Genomic DNA, 21,816 nt, shown 5'->3' on the forward strand with positions numbered 1-21,816 from the left:
ACAATGTTTTGATGCATTGGATGTGCTGAATGTGCATATTAAGGCAGTACAGGAGGAGGTGCACATTAATAATCCTCCAGGACTGTAACATGCTCATGTTTAACCCAAACAATGTGTCATGTGACTGCAGTTGGTTCACATCCAGATTGGAACACCTTCTCACCACAAACCAACCGCACCAGAGTTCGTTTGTAACCGGACTGAGACCACCTCTTCAAGAAGGTCTCAGTCAGGTTGTTTTGGTGCACACCTGAGTGTGATTGCTGTGTTCACACCTGCCCAAACGTTGGATTAAACCAAACCAAACAGGGCAGGTGTGAAAGCACCCTTAATTGAAGTTTTCAATGTGTAGTTTGAAAGACAAGCTCTGATTAGTAATAATATCTAAATGCTTATATGTTATTACCATTCCAACATTTTAACCTGTTGAGCAGTTTAGATCTTAGCAAGATTAGAGGTGCATTCAAGAATCCAGTCTGACACTATACACTAAAATGAGAGTGCTGTTGTTTGAAGAAACAGAACATTCTATTTCTACATGAATTAACAAACAGTTAAGTTAATCACACATTCATTCCCCTTGGAGCTCTGCTGCTCCGTCTCCCCAGACAAAGTGCCCAGAGTTTGCTCTGCCACTCAGTCAGTGTAGTGTTCTGATTAACTGAACGGTACCTTCTAACAGCACTCCAAATTTACCAACAATCCAGTTTGTGCCAGAGTGTGCTTTGGCACTCCAAAAGCACTTTTTGCAATTCAAAAAAAGCATGATTTTTTTTGGATTTGGATTTGTCTGCTTTTAACACCAACTCTAGTTGAGATTAATTGGAGGGAACAAGATCAGAGGCAGACTGTAGGAATTCCTTCGATTTTGATTTTCATTGGTGTAGCTATTTTTAAACAATTTGTTTTTCACAAAAATACAAATTGCCCTTCTGTTTACCACCCTCTTGTGACGATACCACCACATTATTACCTCCTACTGTCAGAAAGGACATTAGCCATCTAGTCCACACTCCTCAAAGTCGAAGCATAACTTGGTTGTTTGGCCAGCCTTTTAATATGCTCCAGTGGAAGTACCACAAATTTGTTCAAACATATCGGAGTTAATCAGGAGACGGAGCACACAGAGCTGCAAGAACAAAGATATTTTATTGATGCTGCCAGTTTCAGAAAGGCTGCGAACAGTGTCACTGTGAACAACTACAAGTCACATCTTTGACAGGCTAAACTAGTATTTAGTTTTCATTTTTACCATTCCTCACTTGAAATTCAAAACCATGCTCAACTTCTGCTTGCTGTACTCTTTTTTTCTAGCAAATGTTATAAAATTGAATAAACGGTCCACACTGCAGTGACAATTTGTCAACAGCATGAATAAATAATGCAAAGAGGCAGACAACCATAGCAGAACTAATACTGTGGAGCAACAGACTGAATTCAACTTTATAATATCAGCGGGTTGAACATGCTGTTTTGTACCCTTTTACTGTGTGTGTGTTTCTGTATGGTACGGATATACTGTATAGAAGTATGCACACTCATTAGTTATTACTATTTGCTGCATATCCTCTATTTCTATACTTGCCCCCATCCTCCAGTTATACACGCTCACTTGCAGTTTCGTAATGTATCAAGTTTGAATCAGTAATAAAGAAAAAGATCAGCCAATAACTCATCTCAAGGAGGCTGTTTTCTAATTTGGAAACTCTGTGGCTGAGCCATCACCATCAGAGGAAAATACTGAATCAAAGGAGATGAGATTGAAAATAAAATGGAGTCATGACTTCATCCCTGCTGCAGCATGACCTCGTGACATCCCTTAAAAGTGATGGAGGCAGAACATAATACATCTGATTGAAATGATAGAGGTGTGGGAGTCAAGTCGTCCAGCAGGTCAACACATAGTTGAACCACATTTCACAGCAGTTTAATGAAGGGTTAATGAAATTTGTGTTAACTTTTAATGATCAAAAGATGTGTGCTCAGTAATACAATCTGATTAACATTTGTTCAAACTAATGTAAACCACAGTTTAGAAGCAGTGGTTTTCTGCTAACAATGGATCAAATGCCTAAGGGCACAGTGAATTATGTGCTCTACACACAGCAGCTATTTATTATTTTATTCCACACTCACAGTTTTGGCTGCACAGCTCAGTGACGTAAGCTTAAATTAGCAATCGGTTAATGGAAACATTAAAAAAAAGTCAACAAAATGTTTTTTTCTTATGTTGGTGGAGACCAAAACTGGGCTGAAAGGAGGGTGAATATTTTGCAACAGCTCCTCCAAATTAAACATCAAAATATGGTGTTTGTCCATGTCCATTGAGAACGACACATACAAGCATTCCTAGGATAAATAGATTCAGCAACCACTCAAATCATTTAACACAAGCACCATTCATCCATTCACACACACATTTATACACTGGTGATACCACAGGTGCCACCGGACCGCCAAGAACATTGCTTAGCCTTGCAAGCAAATTTTTCCCAGTGGCCACTCGCAGTATCACAGTGAAAAATATCCCCTGTGGCCCAAAGGCAGTTTCCCTATAAGACACGTCTATAAAACTGTTGACACAACACCTGGAACTGCAAACAAGGTCAATTATAACTCTATCTAATATGAATTTTTATGGTTGTAAAACTTTCCTCAGGCCGAAAAAAGTGATATAAAATCTGTGGCATCAGGTCTATGAGCCGAGTGGGAACTCACAGGCAGGGCCAGCAGGCGAAACAGTACTGTGCATATCCTTGATATTTGTGCGTCTGCCTTAAGTTAGTAACCATGCTGTTTAGTTAAATGTTTTCTTTTTTGTCTGCTTCAATTATGTCCAATGTTGTTGTTCCCTAATTAGTTGTGCTGTAGCCTACAGACGAGGTTAATACCATTAAAATACCAGTTGTGAATGACGTGGATCAAAGATATGTGGCGTTTGAGGTGTTTTATTCATCAAAAATGCATTCATTCTCATAATCACATTGTGCCTAATTTTACGTACGGGGCCTGTTTGCAGAAAAATTCAATCTGCTCTGTGCAACATGCTGCAGCTCCGTCAAAAATAGATAAGAGGCGGGGGAGTATTTTTTATTAGCTTCTGGGACGCTTCTGAGATGTGTTGCACCTCATCTGTTGAAAGTACACAAATTTTCCAGAGTAGAGAGCTTTCTACTCTTTCTCTTTCTAGTTTAACATATTTCCACTTTTTACTGTAGCCTACTTTTTACACATGTTTAACTGGATTGTTATAACTGATGCTTGATGTGTAAGTTGCATTTTGATGTTGTAGTTGGCTGTGGTGGAGCTGCTCTACTATATGCTACTGGATAGTAATTCTATTGGAGGATAGTTAATTCTATAAGTGCATTAAAATGTGTTTTGTACTTAAATATTAATCAGCACAGCAACTAGCTGTCAGATAAAGGTATTGGAGTACAAGCAGAATATTTCCCTCTGAAAGGTATAGTGGAGCAGAGGGATAGAGTAGTCTATCATGAAATGTACCTAAGAACCTAAGAGTACATGAGTACATGTACACCGATGCACTGTATTGTCAGTCACACACATAAATTGTGTGAAACCTTTGTAAACCTGGGCAAACTGTATTTCGCCATCTACTGCTTCCTCTACTAAAGCTTTATAAGACGATTTTAGTAACTCTCTGAATAGATTCAATTCAGCGTAGCAAATTTGACCTCAGGTGAGGAAAGGAGTCATTTTCAGATTAATTTTAAGGTTATTTCTGGTATTAATTTTAATAATGCAACCTGTGCAGCCTCTCTCCATGCTGTCGTGACCATTTTGAGCCGCACAAAGCCAGACAACCGCAGTTCCTCTGGACATTAATATTCACCAGCATCGGCTTCAAAGAAAATCCCTTTACAAATCCAGGAATGTATCTCCTGTGGATTTCAGGCTTTGACATTTCACCAATGTGGAGGTCCCCCTGGCTTAACGGCTTGAAAAGTGCATCTTCAGCGCTTCATAGTACGTATTATTCCCCCTTATTTGCCAAGTGAAGTCTGTATAGGTTATATATAATTCATTTTTGTTCCCCAGCTGAGGCAAGGTCAGATCTATTTGGATAGCATTTCAACAGCAACTAATATAAATATGTATTATTGAGGTGAGCTTTTCAGAATTCCACTCTTGGTTTTTACTGTATGGACGTGTCAATCATGATGGTAACAAAAACAGAGCAGTGAATGCATAATGAGTGGCGTGTATCACCTCCTGAATTGAGCAGCATGGTGCTTGAATCACATTTGTTTCATTATGCATTTGTAGATGTTTTTCTGTGCCCGTTTCTCTGACAGCTATTTAATGTATTTGCCAAATAAGGGGACTCAGAATTGTTGCAATAACCCTTTAACCCCGCTGCAAATTAGATACTGTGGTCATGGATGAATAGCTGGTTGGGGATTTACTTTGTATGTGATTAAAATTAAGAAATAATTGGATCCATGTTGACTCTCAGGTCAACCCATTTACTATAATAAGAGGTATATTTACATTTGGTCTTTGCCTCGGTGACATCAAACACACTCAAAGCCCCTCTGGGTGTTGCAACACACTCGTTCCCCCAAAATAATCTTCTTCTAATCTCCGGTTTTTGACACATTCTCCATCCTAAATCCTTGCAGTTGAAAAAAATCTAAACAAAGGCAGTAAAAACACATCATTATATTTAACCCTTTTTCATATTTTTTTGAAAGACAGAAGCCCATGGCCCACTTTGGCTACCCTACAGGGCTAGCATGAAAAAAGAAAGCACTCCCATCGATCACCGGGCACACATGTCAAGATTGCCCTAATAAAAACGAGGTGTAAATAATGTAGGGGGCAGATATGGCGCAAAGCACCATTTGCTGTGTGGAGATATAGGCTATAAAAACACAGCAGCACTGTTTGTCTCAATCTGAGCTGCTTCACTTTCCTGTTTGCCACCACACCACCGCTTCAGCAGAATACCACTCTGTGAGCCAGATTTTCAATGTGTTTAAACAAGATGTTTTGTTTGCTTTTTGGCAAAGCGGTTGCACTTGTGAGAGATTTTTTTTTTTTTTTTTTTTGCCCAATATTTTCAGATTAGGAAAAGGAGACTTCTGTAAGATTGTGTGCATGATTCAATGTTTGTAATGCTGTTCTGTCTGTAATGCTAAATAGTAAATATATTTCAGTCTGTGATATTTACCATGTTCAACATGAGCATGCTAACATTTAAGAATTAGCACTGAACACAAAGTAGAGATTAACAAGATGGTGATGTCATTGGTTTTGCAAATATTTAGTTAGAAACTAAAGTATTGGGCAAATTCAAAATTTTGACCTGATGATGCCGCTAGATGAAAAGTTAGAGGATCACCACTGTGATTAAAATTCATCTTGAGCAGAACATGAATAGCTGAACTTAATTCTGCGACATTTCACTGTCAACCTCAGGGCAGCACAAGAGGAGGTCACCCAAGTCTGCAGGATACATCCTCTGAAAACTTTTGAACCTGTACCAAATTGTGCCAATCTCTTTTAGCGTCTGTTTACTCCTGGTGGTATCATGCATCTTGGCTGATCCGATCACAAGTGGACAGATCTATGTCTGTCTGTTCACACATTAGGATGTGTCTCCTCATGCATATTGAGTGACCAGTTATGATCAGATCTCACTTCCTGGCTCTGTAAGCACATAAACTTGTACATCAGTTCCATTTGCAAAAACTAAATGTGTTGTTGTTTTTAACAGGTGGGAGGTCTATCGTTCTAAACGCACACTTAAGCACCCGCCACTAGGAGACGACCGCTGCAGCAGTGCAAGCTCCGCGTCAGGGACAGTTGGTGAGTCTGCCCACACAGTGACACAGCTAACTGTTAGCATCACACAGCTAATGTTAACTAAGAGTTATTAACAGGTTTTAAGGCCCTGACACACAAAGTCAGTGTTGGGCCATCGGAGAGTGTATGTCGCCCTAGTCTTTGCCATGTGTCTTGCACCATTGGTTGACTGTTTTTTTATGCAATTCAGCATGTTGAATTTGAGACTGCGGAGCCTTACAGTGAATGAAATCATTTTGATCAGCAGTTCAGCTCAGAGCTCGAGAAGAGAAATGGAAGTGAGGAAAGTAAACAAAGTAATTAAGTCAAGAGGGAGTGAGACCAAAACAAAGTTGTTCCATTAGGTAAGATCATTTTTCTTGAGCAATTGTAGCTCTTTAGCAGAAATGTTTTGTGATGCTTTGTGTTTTTGTTGCCCAGTGCACGGTAAATATACTCTGTTCTTTCAACATTGAATTGTGTTGTTAATGTGCTAACTGGCTAACTAGCATCATGATGGTCTTCTAGTTTCCCTTTTTGCAATTACAGACTACCACTATCTGCTGATGTGGAGAGTTATTTCCTCTCATGCAGCACAGAACATATCTGCTGGTTGGCCCTCAGCTGCAGTATTTGCGGTGTGTTCATGTGCAACTTTTTGGCCGAGACACAGACCAACGTGAGGCAACCCTTCAGTCGGCTTTCATCGCCACTAGGTCTTCGATGTCAGTTTGGTGTGTCTGGGCCTTTAGGACAGAGTCAAGCCATTTCGGCGTTAGTGTGACTTTTTTCGGACTGTTTAGCAGCTGCTGCTGTGTTAGCTGGTGCTAACCAGGCAGGGGTTGAGCTGACTGTTTGCCAAGAAAAGTGCAGCTTTGGTGACGATCCTTCAGCATGGTGTCTGACCTGTTTAATGGCAGCAACACAAAGTTTGCTTTTCTGGCAGGGGGTCAGATAACAAAAGTGGCCCTTTAATGTGGCCCAGGACACATTAGTGTACATAGTGCTTATAGAATGTAACCATACGTGGCCCAGATCCACGATCAGGTCTGAAGACACATTGGTTGCATTCATACCTGTACTTTGCTGTCCACTTATGATCAGAGACATCCAAGATACATGTTAATACCAAATTTAAATAGTGCTGTAGATGTTCAGATATTTGACTGGATAGGTGAACATTTTGACCTGCTGTGGCACTAAACGTGAAAATATGAGGGATCACCAAAGTCTTTAGGATTCGTCTACTGAGAACCGTGAATGACTGCACAAAATTTCATAGCAATCCATCAAATGGTTAAGTTATTTCAGTCTGGACTAAAGTGGTAGACCAACAGACCAGAATGATTCTATTAAAAGAGTAGCAAAGTAAAAACATTTTCTATTAGATCTTTTCATGTAGCATCATTAGGCCTTTCAGTTCCACAAAGTTGAGGTATCCATCATTGTATATTTTCTTAAATAGCCTTTTAATGCAATGAAGAAATAGGAAATGCATTGATAGAAGACATAAAATCAGTCACGCCTTCAGGCTAATGCATTTTCTTGTCATGACATATTTGCAATAGTTTAACATTTTTCACCTAAAGCATCCTGAACATTTCTGAGTACAGTTTAATATGTTTTTGTTTTCGCAATTCTATTATTTTTTTCACACTGATGAGCATCCGAACAATGATATGCAGTCCCTGCTGTACTGAACCTCTGCAGAGCACAAGGCCTCTGCAACCTTTGACACAAATACTGTCTGACCCCATAAGTCAGTGAAAATCACAAACACTCCCAGAGAAGCCTGTTACTCTCCGCCTCATTGTTTCTACGCAGTGAACCCGGTGGGTCGGACGTTGTGATATGCAGAGTAGCTGCTTTGATATATGTCTCACTGTCAAAATTCATACCCTTCAGAATGCTGTCTGTGCCGCGCTGCATGAGTGTTTTCTCCCAGCACAATGGAGATGTCACACAGGGACATGTGGAAAGCTACAGCCCTATTCTCCACCCCTGGGGCCCCTGGAGAACACTGGAGGAAACCCCTTGCCGATAAAAAACAATACCTCCCTTTCCCCTCGACTACTGTGAAGTGCACTCTTGTGGGTGCCTACTGTATGTGATGATAATGAGGGCAGGAAGGAAGGCAATGACTTTGTAAGTGACTAGGAACTGATATACGAGGGCCCGGTTAATTGGTGCCTTTTATGAGGTGATGCATATCATGTTGCTCTGTAACAGGAGGTCTGGCTCAGTTCCAGTCGCCCCCGTTTACATGATGTATTTATGACTGAAAGCAATTTTCTCGCTGAAATATTTATGATAGTAACTTTAGTTACTTAGTTCATGTACACAGGGCTCTGCACTGTCCAGTTCCTGTGGGAGTTATGCTCTATGTTTCACAGTTTAGGTCACAAAGACCAAATCAATCACACAGTATGATGGTTGAAATAATTAAATTCATGTATAATTCCACTAATTTAGGAGTTTAATACCGAACTGGGATTTCCGCCACTTGGAAGAGGTGTCAACCATAAAAAAGCACTTGTGCCATTAAAGATCAATTATGTTAAAGGTTACTCCTGACTCATTTAAAGTCAGGTTGAACTTTTATCTTATTATTTCATATTTTTATAGTTTTCTATCGACCATTTCTCTGGATTTGCATCGCTTGGCAACAGCTTGGGACCAAGTTTACGTCCTGTCAGCTGTCGTTCACACACATTGCAAAAAATTCCAACAGGAAATACAAAGGGACCCATTTAGAGTGTTTATTTTGTCAAGTTTGAAATGGTATATCCATCATTTCTATTGATTTTTAAATCATTGTTAAATTCTGCAATCGGGAAACAAAATGGCATCTATCTAAACTATACAATCAGATCTGTTGGCAGCAGGACAAGATTTCGGTAATGTAAGCATTCTGGTTTCCGTTCCTAAACTATTTGTACCCCAAGTAATATTGACCAATCACACTGGAGCGGGTTTGGTGGAATGCATTGGCTGAAATACAATCTCAGAACCCATCAACTATCATTTGATGACTATTTAGCTTTATTTAAACGTTTTTCTAATTTATCTGCATTCATATGCCGATATCAGTTTATAAAGACTAGCCAAAATGTGGTCTGGTCCTGTCTCAGGTTGCTACTTGAACTGTAAAACATGACTGGCAACTGAAAGAGGAAGTCTTGGTCTGGATATTTGCTGGCTACACCAGAACCCCAGAAATACTGGCCATTGCCCCCAGGCTTTGTCATTGTCAGACCGCAAGTCAGTGGGTTTCAATATTGTCTAAACCACTAAATTTGGTGGCAAACCAAAGTTAAGTGTGTCCAAAATGTTTAAAAATGTCAAAATGTCCAAAGCTCTTGATTTACTATGTACTAAGTGATTTGTGCTCATTTAAAACTGGAAAATTAGTTTGGAAATTTGCATGGTGTCACACAACATTGAAAAGGATCTAGTCTAGTCACATGGCCTTGTTGTTTAATCAAATTACCACACCGCAAATCTTACAAATTTGGAGGAATGTTAATTGGCAGCTGCTCATTTTTGGCCCTCCAGCAGGTTAATGTGGCCTTGGCTTTATAACAGAAATCCTCCCAAAGTTTGCTGGTTTCCCATTGTTGACGAACAAGACAAAATAAATATGTGGATAAAGTCATTGTGGGCATACAATAGTATATAGTTTATGTAAAGGTCATGAATCGTGTAAAATGTTGCTGTCAATCTTCATCTACAGTGTCACGACAGATCGCCCACCGTACACACCAAAGGTACCCCAGTCTAATCAGCATAACCCAAATTAAAAATGACTGACACTCTTTTCCAACATCATGCCAGGAATCACAGTTCAAACTGAACCGTCCCAACCCAACAACCCTCTCTGGTGCTCTCTGTTTCTTTGCCAAAGCAAACAAACGTGCCATAAAAATTCAAAGCATCACCGGAGTAGCTGCTCTCTATCATCATTTGGGGGGTAAAGCTGCAGGGTGAAGAGGTGGGAGCAGCCAACAAAATCTGTATGATGCCTTTGAGTCTGTCGCTCTTCTGCAATCTCAGGGCCAAAGAAAACTCCCCGGTAACAGCCCGTGGATTGTGCCTTCACCTGGCTGAGGATATAACATGCACATTCATGAAACTGAACAGCTCATACCTGACTGCTCAGACAAGGCACTCTTTCACCCCGCTGCTTGTTTCCTCGACCAGAAAACTACCCCTGGAGAGTTTGTTAGATGAGTCGTCCAAGGTCATTTTTAGGAGGACCGTGAAAAGTCACTCAGTCTATGTATCTTAGAATTTTACGCTACTCCGTAGTGATTTCACAACACTGAACGGTTGTTAACAGAGGTGTTTCCAGTCCAATAATAAATGTACATCCAATATTCACTCTCTTCGTTGCTCTGTTTTGGTCTCAACCAACTGCTGGGGGAAATATCTGTCTCTTTAGCTGCTTAGTGCTCCACTATGTTCACCTACTCACTAGATTTGTCCATGTCTGCTGGGCAGGTAGTGTAGAGTTGGTTTTTAGAGCTTTTTTGATAACAACTTGCTGTGGCTGAAAACAATTCTGATGACAATGGTGAGAATCAAAACAGTAAAGATGCTCAAATACTCCTGTAGATCTGAGGGGAAGTGCAGAGTCAGGTGATAATAAGGACTATGAGTGACACCTTTTGTTAGTACGTATGTATTGAAGTATACTAAAAGAATACAAAGAAAAAGAATTTAGGCCCAGATTGTAGCTGCCAAATTACTTTTTACTTGAGTTGGCAGAAATCAGGAAAAGGCAAAAAACAAACAAACAATTTAAAATAGAATGGAAGTATTGGAGGTACTCTCTGCCTGCAGCTCTCCTCTCTCTGTCATAAGCCCCTCCCACCAGACGACCACAGGCATTTGCATACACTTCATGCATTAACCCAGTGCTTCCCATACATTGATATACATTGATTTATTTCATCTTATTTTATTGTAGAGTTGCACATAGCTCACTGGCTTTGCTCTTCCTTGCCTCACTCTCTCTTCTCTGTTAATCAGACCCAAAATGAGACTAGAATTAGCTAGCCAGTCACCCAACAGTCCCTCCGCCTTGCTTCCCTCCACTGTGGTTTGCAGATAGAGCTGCTCGAATTCGGCCATTGTAAACCCACCCGCGCTGAGAATTACAGTGGATTGTGGAGAGCAGCAGCACCAGGTCTAACCTGTGTAACAGCAGCAACAGAAAGTTTGCTGATACAGCAGGGAGTCGGGGCTGTACGGTCCCCTGGAGCTGGGGTTTGAACGGTCACTGACTGGGTGTCTAAAGTGATGGGGATTGAGGAGCTACATAACTATGAACTTGAAGCCATAGCCACAAGCCTTTAGCTCCAGTTAGCAGAAGGCTAAAGTATTAGCAACATTTTCTCTCCATCTTTGTAACACCGATATTGACTTGTTTTATTTCATTTATTGCCAGACTCTCTTTTTGATAAGTCCATTTTTGTTTTTTGGGTTGCTTTACAGTGTAGGCAGTTGTTGCCAAAGCTGGAATAGCAACTCTCTGTCAGCCATTGAGTCAGGCTTTCACTGAAGCAATGTGTGCATGCATCTGCATATAGGAACACTCTCTCACAGACATGACCTGTGAGTGGCCATAGTCTCCTATCATGGACTAGATTTTTTTTAAAGTCCCAAAACAGTGCCAAGAGGAAGCGCAGAAGTGTAGTGTTTTCTCAGTCCACTTGAGTTACAATATGCTAAAAGTTTACAATTGGATTTTTGCCCAAAGATGCCAATATGAAACTGCCTTTATACAGCAGCAAACTGTCAGCAGTAGCAGCAGTAATATAAACTTAGTCGTTGTACTTTTCTGCAGTGTTAACAGATCCCCAACTAGCCTCATTTGAAATCAATGGCTCTCATCAGGATATCATTAAAAATGAATTACTTTGATTTTTTTCTGAAAGAACACAAACAAGCCATTTTGAAAAAAAACTCACAAACTCACAGTGACTCATCTGATGGTGCCCAGCAGAGATGTTGTATAGAGCTCTGAGTTCAGGAGAGCAGCTGCTGCGGGAAACAAATTCTATCAACACTTCCTTGGCAACCTCGGAGCCCAAGGTTTACCCAATATGACCGTGAATATTTTAAGAATCGAGGCTGCTCGGAAAAATAACACAGAGACATAAAGATGTCTCTTTCAGAATGTTATTTTGTGAATGCTGGGGAGTATGGAAAGCCTGTCAACGGGGTGCCAGCGAGAGAAAATCTCAGAACGACAGAAGTGAAGGCAGCATCTAATCACAAATTCAATGTGTACAAAACCCTGTGTTGTTGATCGTGTCTCTGTAAGGAGCAACAAAAACAAACAGAACACAAATAGTACAACATGCAGATGCATAAACAAATCACCATGCAAGGGGAAACACAAGTTCACGACTTCGCTTTTACAATGCACTGTAAGACAGCTTTGTGAGGCTGTCAGTCATAAGGCACAGTGTTTGACTGCAGTCCATTGGTGGTCTTTGCCCCTTCATAGTGAGGGGGCTGCAGGGTAGGCAGTGGGGTAACAGGCCCCTGCATGGACACCAAAGACGTTGGTGTCGAGCAGGCGCCAGCTGGTCGTGACTACTGTAATCTCTGCCATTGATTAAATAGGTTCCCAAGTCTTAGGGGGTACTGGCCTCCTGATGGAGACAGACCACAGTGGAGAGGCCTGGCAAATGGATGAACACACCCTGGGCTGCTTTCTGATGTTGTCTGACAGGGCTGTTGGTGTGAAAGACATCGGTGTTGGCAGCCCCAGAGAGATATTACCTGCTGTGTGGGTCTATAGGACAGAGGGGATTTCTAAAGACAGCGGCTGGATGGGTAGTATGAATAGAGGTTTAGAGAAATACTGACAAAGCATAAGAACGAGCAGGGAATGACTGCTGGGTGCCGCCTTTCTACGGAGTCATTAAGAAATATTTCAAATACCTTTGAATACCTTGACTGGTATTGACAGATAAGCAAAGAAAACACAGATTGAGAGCGGGTCTGTAATTCATTGTCAGTGCAAACATGAAATATCTAAGTCTAAAAATATTGTATGTTAGAGCAATGGTTCCTTACCTGTGGTTCACACAAAAAATCAAAGGGTTTTTTGGATGATTGACAGGATAGAAAAACATTACTACTTAAAAAATGTGTGTATGTTAAGTTTTAGTTTGCTTTTTTCTTGTGAAATACTGAAGATTTTTACCTCTTGAGTACTCAAAATACATTGCAATAGACACGAAAATTACAACAAGGGGTCACAAGTAGACAAGATTTGGAACCAATGATGATGCCTTACAGACTTAGATGTCTCTAAGGTAAAAGGAAAGCTTTTATATTGGTGAAACAGTGTAATTAACTCGCCTGTTTAAATCTGTTCAGTGGTTTATTTACATTCACAGTAGTTGTGAAATGTAGGCATCATGATCCAGCACAGTCTCACTCCCAGCTCCTCATATACCAAGGCTTGGTCAGTGGCCTACACGTCAAACTATGACACTCTAGTGTCAGTCTTGGATGCTCAGGGACTGCGTGTCAATTTGTGCTTGTTTCATGCATTGTTCATTCATTCATTTTCTGTAACCGCTCATCCTTTTAAGGGTCGCAAGGGGGGCTACAGCCGATCCTAGCTGACACTGGGCGAGAGGCGGGGTACACCCTGGAGGGGGCTGACACATAGAGAGAGACAACCAGTCACGCTCATATTCACACCTACGGACAATTTGCAGATATTGTATATTATATTTGGTTTGCTCAACTAACCACTAGAACGCAGTAAATTTACCTCTAATAAACACTCTCTCCTAGAAATTACATCTATAGACTACGAGAAAGATTTGTACAGCCGCCCAGATTACATTTTGTTGTTCTACTTGCAGCACCTACAGCATGATTATACTAAAACATAATCTTTCCCTTACCTGAAACCAAAGGGGTTTGGTTTGTCTAAACTGAACAACACACACGTTTCAGGATGCAAACTCTCTGGTGTCAGAGTCCTGCACTTTGTTCACCCACCATCCACCCCGACCTGCTCCCTGTTACTTCCATGTGGTGAGAACATGACACTTTGTTCCCACCTCTAAATGTAACTGCCAAAACAAATATGCAAAATATAAATTTCCTGAGAGAATGAGTTGCTGACCTTTCTTGGCTGCATGTAATTTAAAGATATCTAACATCTAAATCAGCATATAACTGTAAAAACAATGAGATTTACACACTAAGTTACATTATATCTTAAACCCACCTGAGCTACAGGGCTGTAGCACTGAGCAGCGATGACAGGTTCACTGAAACCACTGTAAAATCAGCCAAATTTTAAAAATGATTAAACTTTAGGGGCATTTTGTGATCTATAATTTCCATCAAATCTTAACAAACACAGACAGAACATTTCCACTCCAAGACAAGACTCTTTAACAACCCCCACGCTCCTTGCATACCCTTGAGCTATTATGTCCTGTAATTGATGCACATTATAAAGTCATATTTTCACAGCAGACAGGGGTAAGCTAATTACGAGCTGAAATCCAACACAAACGTCTCGTGAAAAGGTAATGTGTCACCATGAAAAATAGAGTAATAATAACGCCACTGTGTGATTTGACTTGTTTTTTAGCTTGAGAATGAGGCTTTGTGGCTAAAAGGTACAACTGCCCTCCCTAAGCATCTGAAAATGTAAGCAGGAAGCTTTTAAACATGAAACAGCTTGTTTTCTGAGAGCCGGATGTAATCTACAGTGAGCAATGTAATTGCTGAGGCATGTGTATTGATCAACAAACCCATCAAACCAGATGCACAGTACAGTTGGCATTTCTTGCTGTGGAGCAGTAAAAACCTGAGTTATCGCTGCCGTATAGAAGCTCTACATGACATTCAGAGTATATCTAAGATTCAGGGTCTGGGATGGGATTGACTACACATGGCTCTCAACATGGAGGTGTAGGCTGACCATATTTTGATTTCCAAAAAAGAGGACACTCGGCCCGGCCACAAGATAGCCTACTTAAATGATAGTCACAGTTTACTCAAAGATGCCTTATAATTTTAATATATTTAAAGTTTATATGTATGGATAGAAAATTTAGTTATATTACAAAATAATATCTCTCAAAGACAGAAATTCAGATAGGCCCCTATAGACAGGGGACACATACACACACTAGAGTGTGGCTACCCGATCCGAGCCTGACAGGTCCCGACGGTAGGCCTACCCGATGGGTCAAATGTATAAATTGTATTTGGGCTCGGGTCGGATTCGGTCAGCTTTCAGTGAAAATGTAGTGTAAAAATAAATAAAATCCTATTGTCTTTTATTGCTTGGGGACTGTTATTTACGTGACAACACCTGAACAGAACACACACACACACACACATTGGCTGTTTGTTCCTATCTCTCTTGTCGCTGGAAGCCTCAGACCTTCGGCCGCCCGCCTCCGCCTTGATTAAACACTGAAAATAAAATAAAAGAGGGAGAGAAGTTTTCCTATTTTATCTTATTTTGTTATATTTCTCCCTCTCCTCTCGCTGGAACCATCGGACCTCCCATCGCCCACTCCCGTCTCAAACATGGAGGTCTCCCTCTCCGCGGAGCACCCACGGCCTGTTAAATAGCCTGTAACCATGACAACTGTGTGACACAAACTCAGTGCTTTAGTAGGCTAATTAAATAATGTCGGGTTCGATTCGGTTGCGTCCGTAACAAAACAGAATGACTGTTGGGTTCAGACAGAAATATGCGGCCTGTGCTGCACTCTAACACACACACACACACACACAAGGAAAACCAGACATTATCATCAATTTATAAACACCCCCCGGACGCCCCGGACAGGACATGAAAAGTGGACATGTCCGGGCAAAAGAGGACGTTTGGTCACCCTATTGAGGTGGCTAAGGTGACAGCTAGCAGCTAATGGTGCTAACAGTGCAAAAAGTGTTGACATTGACAACAGTGCTTAAGAAGCTACCAGAGGGTGGGTGTTACGCTTCAGCAACGTCGATATTCCGACTCATGGATATCAGCGGTAAGCACCGTATGACCACAGCTAAGAATGGCAGCGATTAGCTAGCCAGTGGGACACACACACAGGGACTCACATGTACCAACGCCCAAATCAGATCAAAGATTTAATGATTAGAAGAGTTGACACTTGCATGTTCTTGCAATGCGGTCAGCAACGTTCTGAAAACCTGCCAGTTTAACCAAAGCGACGACTCTCTGTGCTTCCGATCTAAATTCCAGCTTTTCAGGTACAAGTAATGACTGCAAAGGCCTTTGCACACTGAGTCCATTTTTTACAGATGGATTTTTTAATCCACCATCCGAAAAACTCTGATTCAAATGCGTTTTATTGTTCTATTTGTTGTGAAAATTCGCAATACGTAACAAAATGAAAAGACACATATCCTCCTTTGCCTTTGACCACTGGAGTTACCTATCTGGCTGTTAACACTCCGTCCCTGTCTTTCATTTGGCATCGTAGTTGCATGAAGGGGCGGAGCTGTCGTCTGTCTCTGTCAGCTCTCTGAAGGCTTCTGATGGATGCGAAAAATGCAGAAAATCGAACCTGTTCCGAAACTTTTAATGGCGGACGAAAGATGTGTGACAATTTCAAGGGGGAAAAAACGGACTCAGTGTGTAGAAGCTTGACGAGTACTTTGTTTTATTTTTTTTTAAATATGTGTGGGTGATATGTGCACATACAGCCAGCTGCAGCAGTGATCCAGGGTCCAATGACAACACACTGTGACAATGGAGAGCGCCGTGTCAACAGCCGAGGGAACGTAAATGAGATGAACTCAGGCTTGGTGGGGACGAAGGGCTGTTGTCAGAGAATGCTACAGCAAGCAACTCAGTGACTACTGATAGTTTGGAACTGACTTGACCGGCTGACTTTGCTAAAAGCCAGTTTGCTGGTGAAACAGGTTATGTCCGTGTGTCCTGCAGCTACTGGCAGCTTGACATGTTTAGTCGCAGGTGACACCATCAGCCGGCTTGAAGTCGAGCTGAGACAGGCCAGTTCACACCGCTGCAGCTTTTCCCTGCATCGTTCTAAAACAGTTTTGTTTCATTGTGAATCTTTGGTCTGAACTGGGCTTTACATTCATGCATGGCTGGACCGGCTACCACAACAAAGAACAGAGAGGCTTAGATTACAACACACGCAGATGTAGCGTGATTTCCATCTCTGCTCAGCACACCATTCCTCTACTACGTATATCTTTACATAGCAAATATTGGTTTGCTGCTTTTTTAATGCTCTGGATGTCATATGGAGCTCCTCTGAAGAACTGCATCTACAGTACGGTTTGATGTCCTAATTTACACAGCTGTGGCACTCAACAGCCATACAATTTCTTCTGGGGAGCACACTGGTGAGGGCCAATACATCACACCAGCCTGCTGACTAGAAATTCGAGTGATGGCGAGGGCTGATGTGCTCGGGGGGGCAGTTTTCCTCAGGGCTTACCTGAGCTGTCAGAGGCAGCGGACGACAGGCTTCTCCATCTAACAGCCTCTCGCTCTAATAACTGCAAGTCCCATCTCAGAGAAAGCCCGCCGCGTGACTGATCAATGTCGACAGGTAGTTTCAAGGCCGCTGCTCATATTGCCCAGAACGGGGAGCAGCACATTTTCCTGAGGGCTCAGCTGTATCTGCCTGTTACATTATATAATAAACTTTATTTGTGTAGCACTTTTCAAAACGCAGTTACAAAGTGCTTCACAGACAATAAAGCCAGCAGGGAAATATTAGTTTAAAACACAGATGTATGCGCTTTTTTGGAGATATATAAATGCAGATCCAATTTTGTAACACTGCCACAGCACTTTAAAAACCATACAACCAAACATTTCAACTGTTATTTCAGCTTGAAGTTACTGTTATTATTAATGACTGTGACAGCAGCTACATATTTAAATATAGCTCTGGGTGTATCTGATGTCTAAACAAACTCATAACTGAAACCTGATGAGAGTAAAAACCAAAAAGCAAACATCTTCAGCCTGTGCAAGACGAGCAAAAATAATCTGTCTGGTAATGCACTTTTCCTGGTTCCTACTTTCTTTGCTATGAAAATTATGGGTAGACACTCCGGCTGCCAACTTCAATGCCCGTCTCAACAGGCAGCACGTCATACGGTCAGGCAGAAAACACCCACCATTGGCCAGCCACAGTTTCCATGGAGACCACAGTCTCCTTTTCCTCCTGAGAAAGCGTAAACAGTGAGTGAACATGAGGCGATTCATATAAATTGTTTCCTAATCTTGTTATTTCTCATTTCCATGCTGAAATGGATATTGGATTACAAGTGTGCTGGGAGTGGAGGGAGGAAGGGTTGTTAAAAAAAAAAAAAAGAGGGAGAAGTTTTCATGGTTTGTCATGTCACTGGAGTGCAGGGGATGGTGCAGTGTGGACTGCCATCCACTGCTGATTCAGATGTTCACAGGAAACGATCACATATGGATATGTGATTATATGAGGCTTATAGAAAACAAACCATAACTGTTGGATAAGCACTTTATATTTTTAACCCTGTGAATATTTTTTAGAACAGCTGTAAGATTTTTCTTTGTTGTGTTGTTTAAAAAGACAAAGGCTGTGCTGGAAAATGCATACTACTTACTGAATCACTATGTACTGCATAGTCCCTACTGAATCAGCATTTAAGTATGCCATTACCAGCAGACTGTTACGTGCCCAAGCTTCTGTTGAATGAAAATTGTTTAAATAAGTCAACATTGCTTCTTCCTCTCCATTTCATGTTTTCCAGTATTGTTTTAAGGCAAATTCAAATGATGATTTTACTGTTTAAAATGTTTCTACAGTACATTATATTTGTGAGTTCCCACACTTTTCCTCTGTACTTCAACGTCACTTGCCATCATTCATCATTCATATCTTGCTTGTTTTATCCATCATTTAATTATTGTAATGCCTGACAGTCCAGCACTGGACAGTCTGTAGAGCCGTGATGCATTTTGAGGTGGTTGAGTGTTGAGTAAGCCCCAGGGCCCCAGGAAGAGCGGTGGGCTTTGACGCTTACTTTTGTTGTGGTCAAGCAGTGGAATTAAAACTTCCAGGTTTGCTACATGATACCACTGGGCCCAAAAAGACTTTTTCCCATAGACTTACACTGGGAGAGAGACAAAAACATATCAAAAGTCCAGAACAACCACATGATTAAATCGTTTTATCTACATTTAGGTCAGCAGAGGACTAAATTGGTAGTTAGTCACTTGGCCAGCAGAGGTCTGCAGTGAGTCTGCTCTATGGGCCAAATGATGCAGAAGATACAGGTAATTTTACATCTGGGAAGTCGAATTTTCCGGCTTCATGTGTCACTGAGGAACTTTTTGGCGCCACCTACATTATGTACCGGCAATCTTTTATCCATCCAGTAGGCCTACTCCACATTACCACCACTATTAAGCAGTCTGTTGGCAATAAGCTTGACACGAAATCAATCTTCCAAGGCAGTAACTCCGTTTGAAAACTTTAATTAAAAAATCAAAAAACAAAGTTACAAGATTCAGTCTTAATTGGCTCAACTAGGCACACCGTCAAAAAACTATCTTGCTCCTTTGGCTGCTTAACCATCTCTGAGGGCTGTTTGGCTGTGACATCATCAAAGGCATGCCTTAAAGGAGCATTTCACATCTTTAAAGTAAAACCACCATACGATTCTTACCAATATCAATATGGCTCTTACACATTATATCCAGTTCTCTTCATACACCCATGGTAGGCTCAGTTGTCATAGGCTACTCAGAAATTCATGCTAACCTAGCATAGCTACATTCGGACATTTCTTGTATAGCCTACACTAAATCCACATTCTGCGCAGTTGGATCACTAATATATTCAATTTTCTGTCATAGGCTACATAGTATGAATAGTATGCTAGCATGTGATTCCAAACACTGTCTAGTATAGTATAGGCCTAGTGGCTGCAAAGAGCTTTAGGGGCCGTGTCCACCAAAGCGTTTTTTTTTTTTTTTTTGTTTTCTCCAGAGGCCAGCGTATTTTTGTAATGCTTTGCAATGGGAGCACTCTGTATTTAGGCGGCACTACAGACGCCGTGCTACAAATGCTGGTAGTGCAACAAGGAGCTGAATGTGAATTGGCCTTTTTTTTTCTGAGCACTCGTCACGGTCACTTTGGCTGTTTAATCACAGTGGAAGAGAGACAAACCGTCACATCTTAAATGCACAAGTGCTGTCTTCTCGTTTCCTCTTATGACCCCACACAGATGACATTTTTACCTCTGCGGATATTCGGTATAGCAACCAGACGCAAGGCATCTCATCTGCAAAAACGCCATGCCACCAAGGCACTCTCAGACGCACCCAGCTTTCTGAGGCAACGTCTGAGGAGTACCTGCTATTTTCCGCTATTAAAACAGTGCTTTTGTAGACATGGACCTAAGGCTAATGTCAACATGCTAACATGCTCAAAATGACAATGCTAACATGTTGATGCTGAACTATAATGTTAACCATGTTCACCACCTTAGTTTAGTGTGTTGACATGCAAATATTTGTTGTGATAAGAAACTGAAATTTTGACTTGACAATGGTTCCAAATGAAAAGTTGCTGTTATTGTCGATTAAAAATTATGACAATACATCCAGTAGTTGTTGAGATATTTCAGTCTGGACCAAAGTGTTGAACAGCGCTGGCCAAACATGTGGGAGTTCAACACATACAGTATCTGCAACCCTTTAACTTTTGAAGTCAAAGCATCCCTTTTCCCCTTGAATGAACTCCTTTCTTGTACTGTAACCTCTATGTAATGTCAAATAAATCACCTTAGTTTGCGGGAGGTCGAGGATGAGATATGGATTCCTAACACTCCCACTTCTGTCAGGCAAGCTTGACCTATTTGTACCACGGTAATCTCGGACTCTTTTGTGCCGCTTTTGATGACACTTTACCTACAGCCCCCTTTTTCTCTGAACTGAAACACAAGACAGAGGGGTTAGCCGCTTCACGGCTCCTGCATTTGCTGGTCTGCTGGATTTCAAAAGGAAGAGCTATCTTTGCACCCCAGAAGTGTCATGTCCCCAGGTCAGGGCTCTATATCATGTCCAGATATGAAAGGACTGTCAGTGGGGAAGGGGCCGATGAAATAAACACCTCTTGACCACTGGCACCCTTTGAATTCATCATGATTCTGCAGCATTCATGCTTGCTCTGCCATCAGAGAAAATACACACATTATCAATTAATGGAATTACAAAACGCCACAAGCTGGACCCACATCCTCCTAATAATAAAGCTAATTTTCAAAGTGCTGGGCTAAGCTTGTTTTCTGCTTATGCAGGTGGTGAAATGATGCCACTTAGAGACTACTGTACCATTCATCATGTTTTGCACAGTCGTGTTCAGATGAGGGCTCTTCCTCCTGGGAGGACACAGAGGTTGTATTGGGGGTTCATGGTGTGCATTCATATAACACCGAAAGCCACTCCAGCCCAGTGAAGTAGAAACTATATTACCACTCCCGCTGCATGCTCGCATTTCTATTTGTTTCCTGATGCTGTGTTGGTGTGGATTAAGCCGCACGGTGTAACTATGTTAATCCTCGGCATTACATCATCTTGTTTGTGATGAGAGTAATGTGTCTGAGTTGGTGAAGTGAATCCAATCTTTTGAGCTTCTGCAGAATAAAAACAGCAGCGATGGATTTTACAAATCCAATTAGTAGTTTCTGCCTGGCTCTCTCTGCTGATTGTGAGAGCCCGCTATTGTATATTAATGGCACAAAGTAATTAGCGAAGTGAAGACAGTCCATTACAATCATCATTGTTATCATCTAATCAGGGATATTACTCATAGAGGGAAAAGGCTAACTGTTCCTCAAGGACATGTGTGGATCATTAATATGAACAGGGGAGGGTCAGGCTGTCCTGACTTTAATGATACTTTCAAGAAGATCCAGTGCCAGGGAAATTAAATCTAAAGTCAGACTGAAACTTGAATT

At 41.3% G+C, this 21,816-nt stretch overlaps 1 long non-coding RNA gene across 1 annotated transcript in view; it reads left to right on the top strand.

The window, feature by feature from the left end:
- Positions 1-21,816, top strand: part of LOC125894750 (uncharacterized) — a 143,966-nt gene that overhangs the window by 111,654 nt on the left and 10,496 nt on the right. The window contains exon 2 of the long non-coding RNA XR_007450109.1: positions 5,744-5,835. This is a non-coding gene — a long non-coding RNA (uncharacterized LOC125894750). The remainder of the gene's footprint in view (positions 1-5,743; positions 5,836-21,816) is intronic.

The sequence above is a fragment of the Epinephelus fuscoguttatus genome, linkage group LG9 (assembly GCF_011397635.1).
Source record: "Epinephelus fuscoguttatus linkage group LG9, E.fuscoguttatus.final_Chr_v1".
NCBI lineage: Eukaryota > Metazoa > Chordata > Actinopteri > Perciformes > Serranidae > Epinephelus > Epinephelus fuscoguttatus.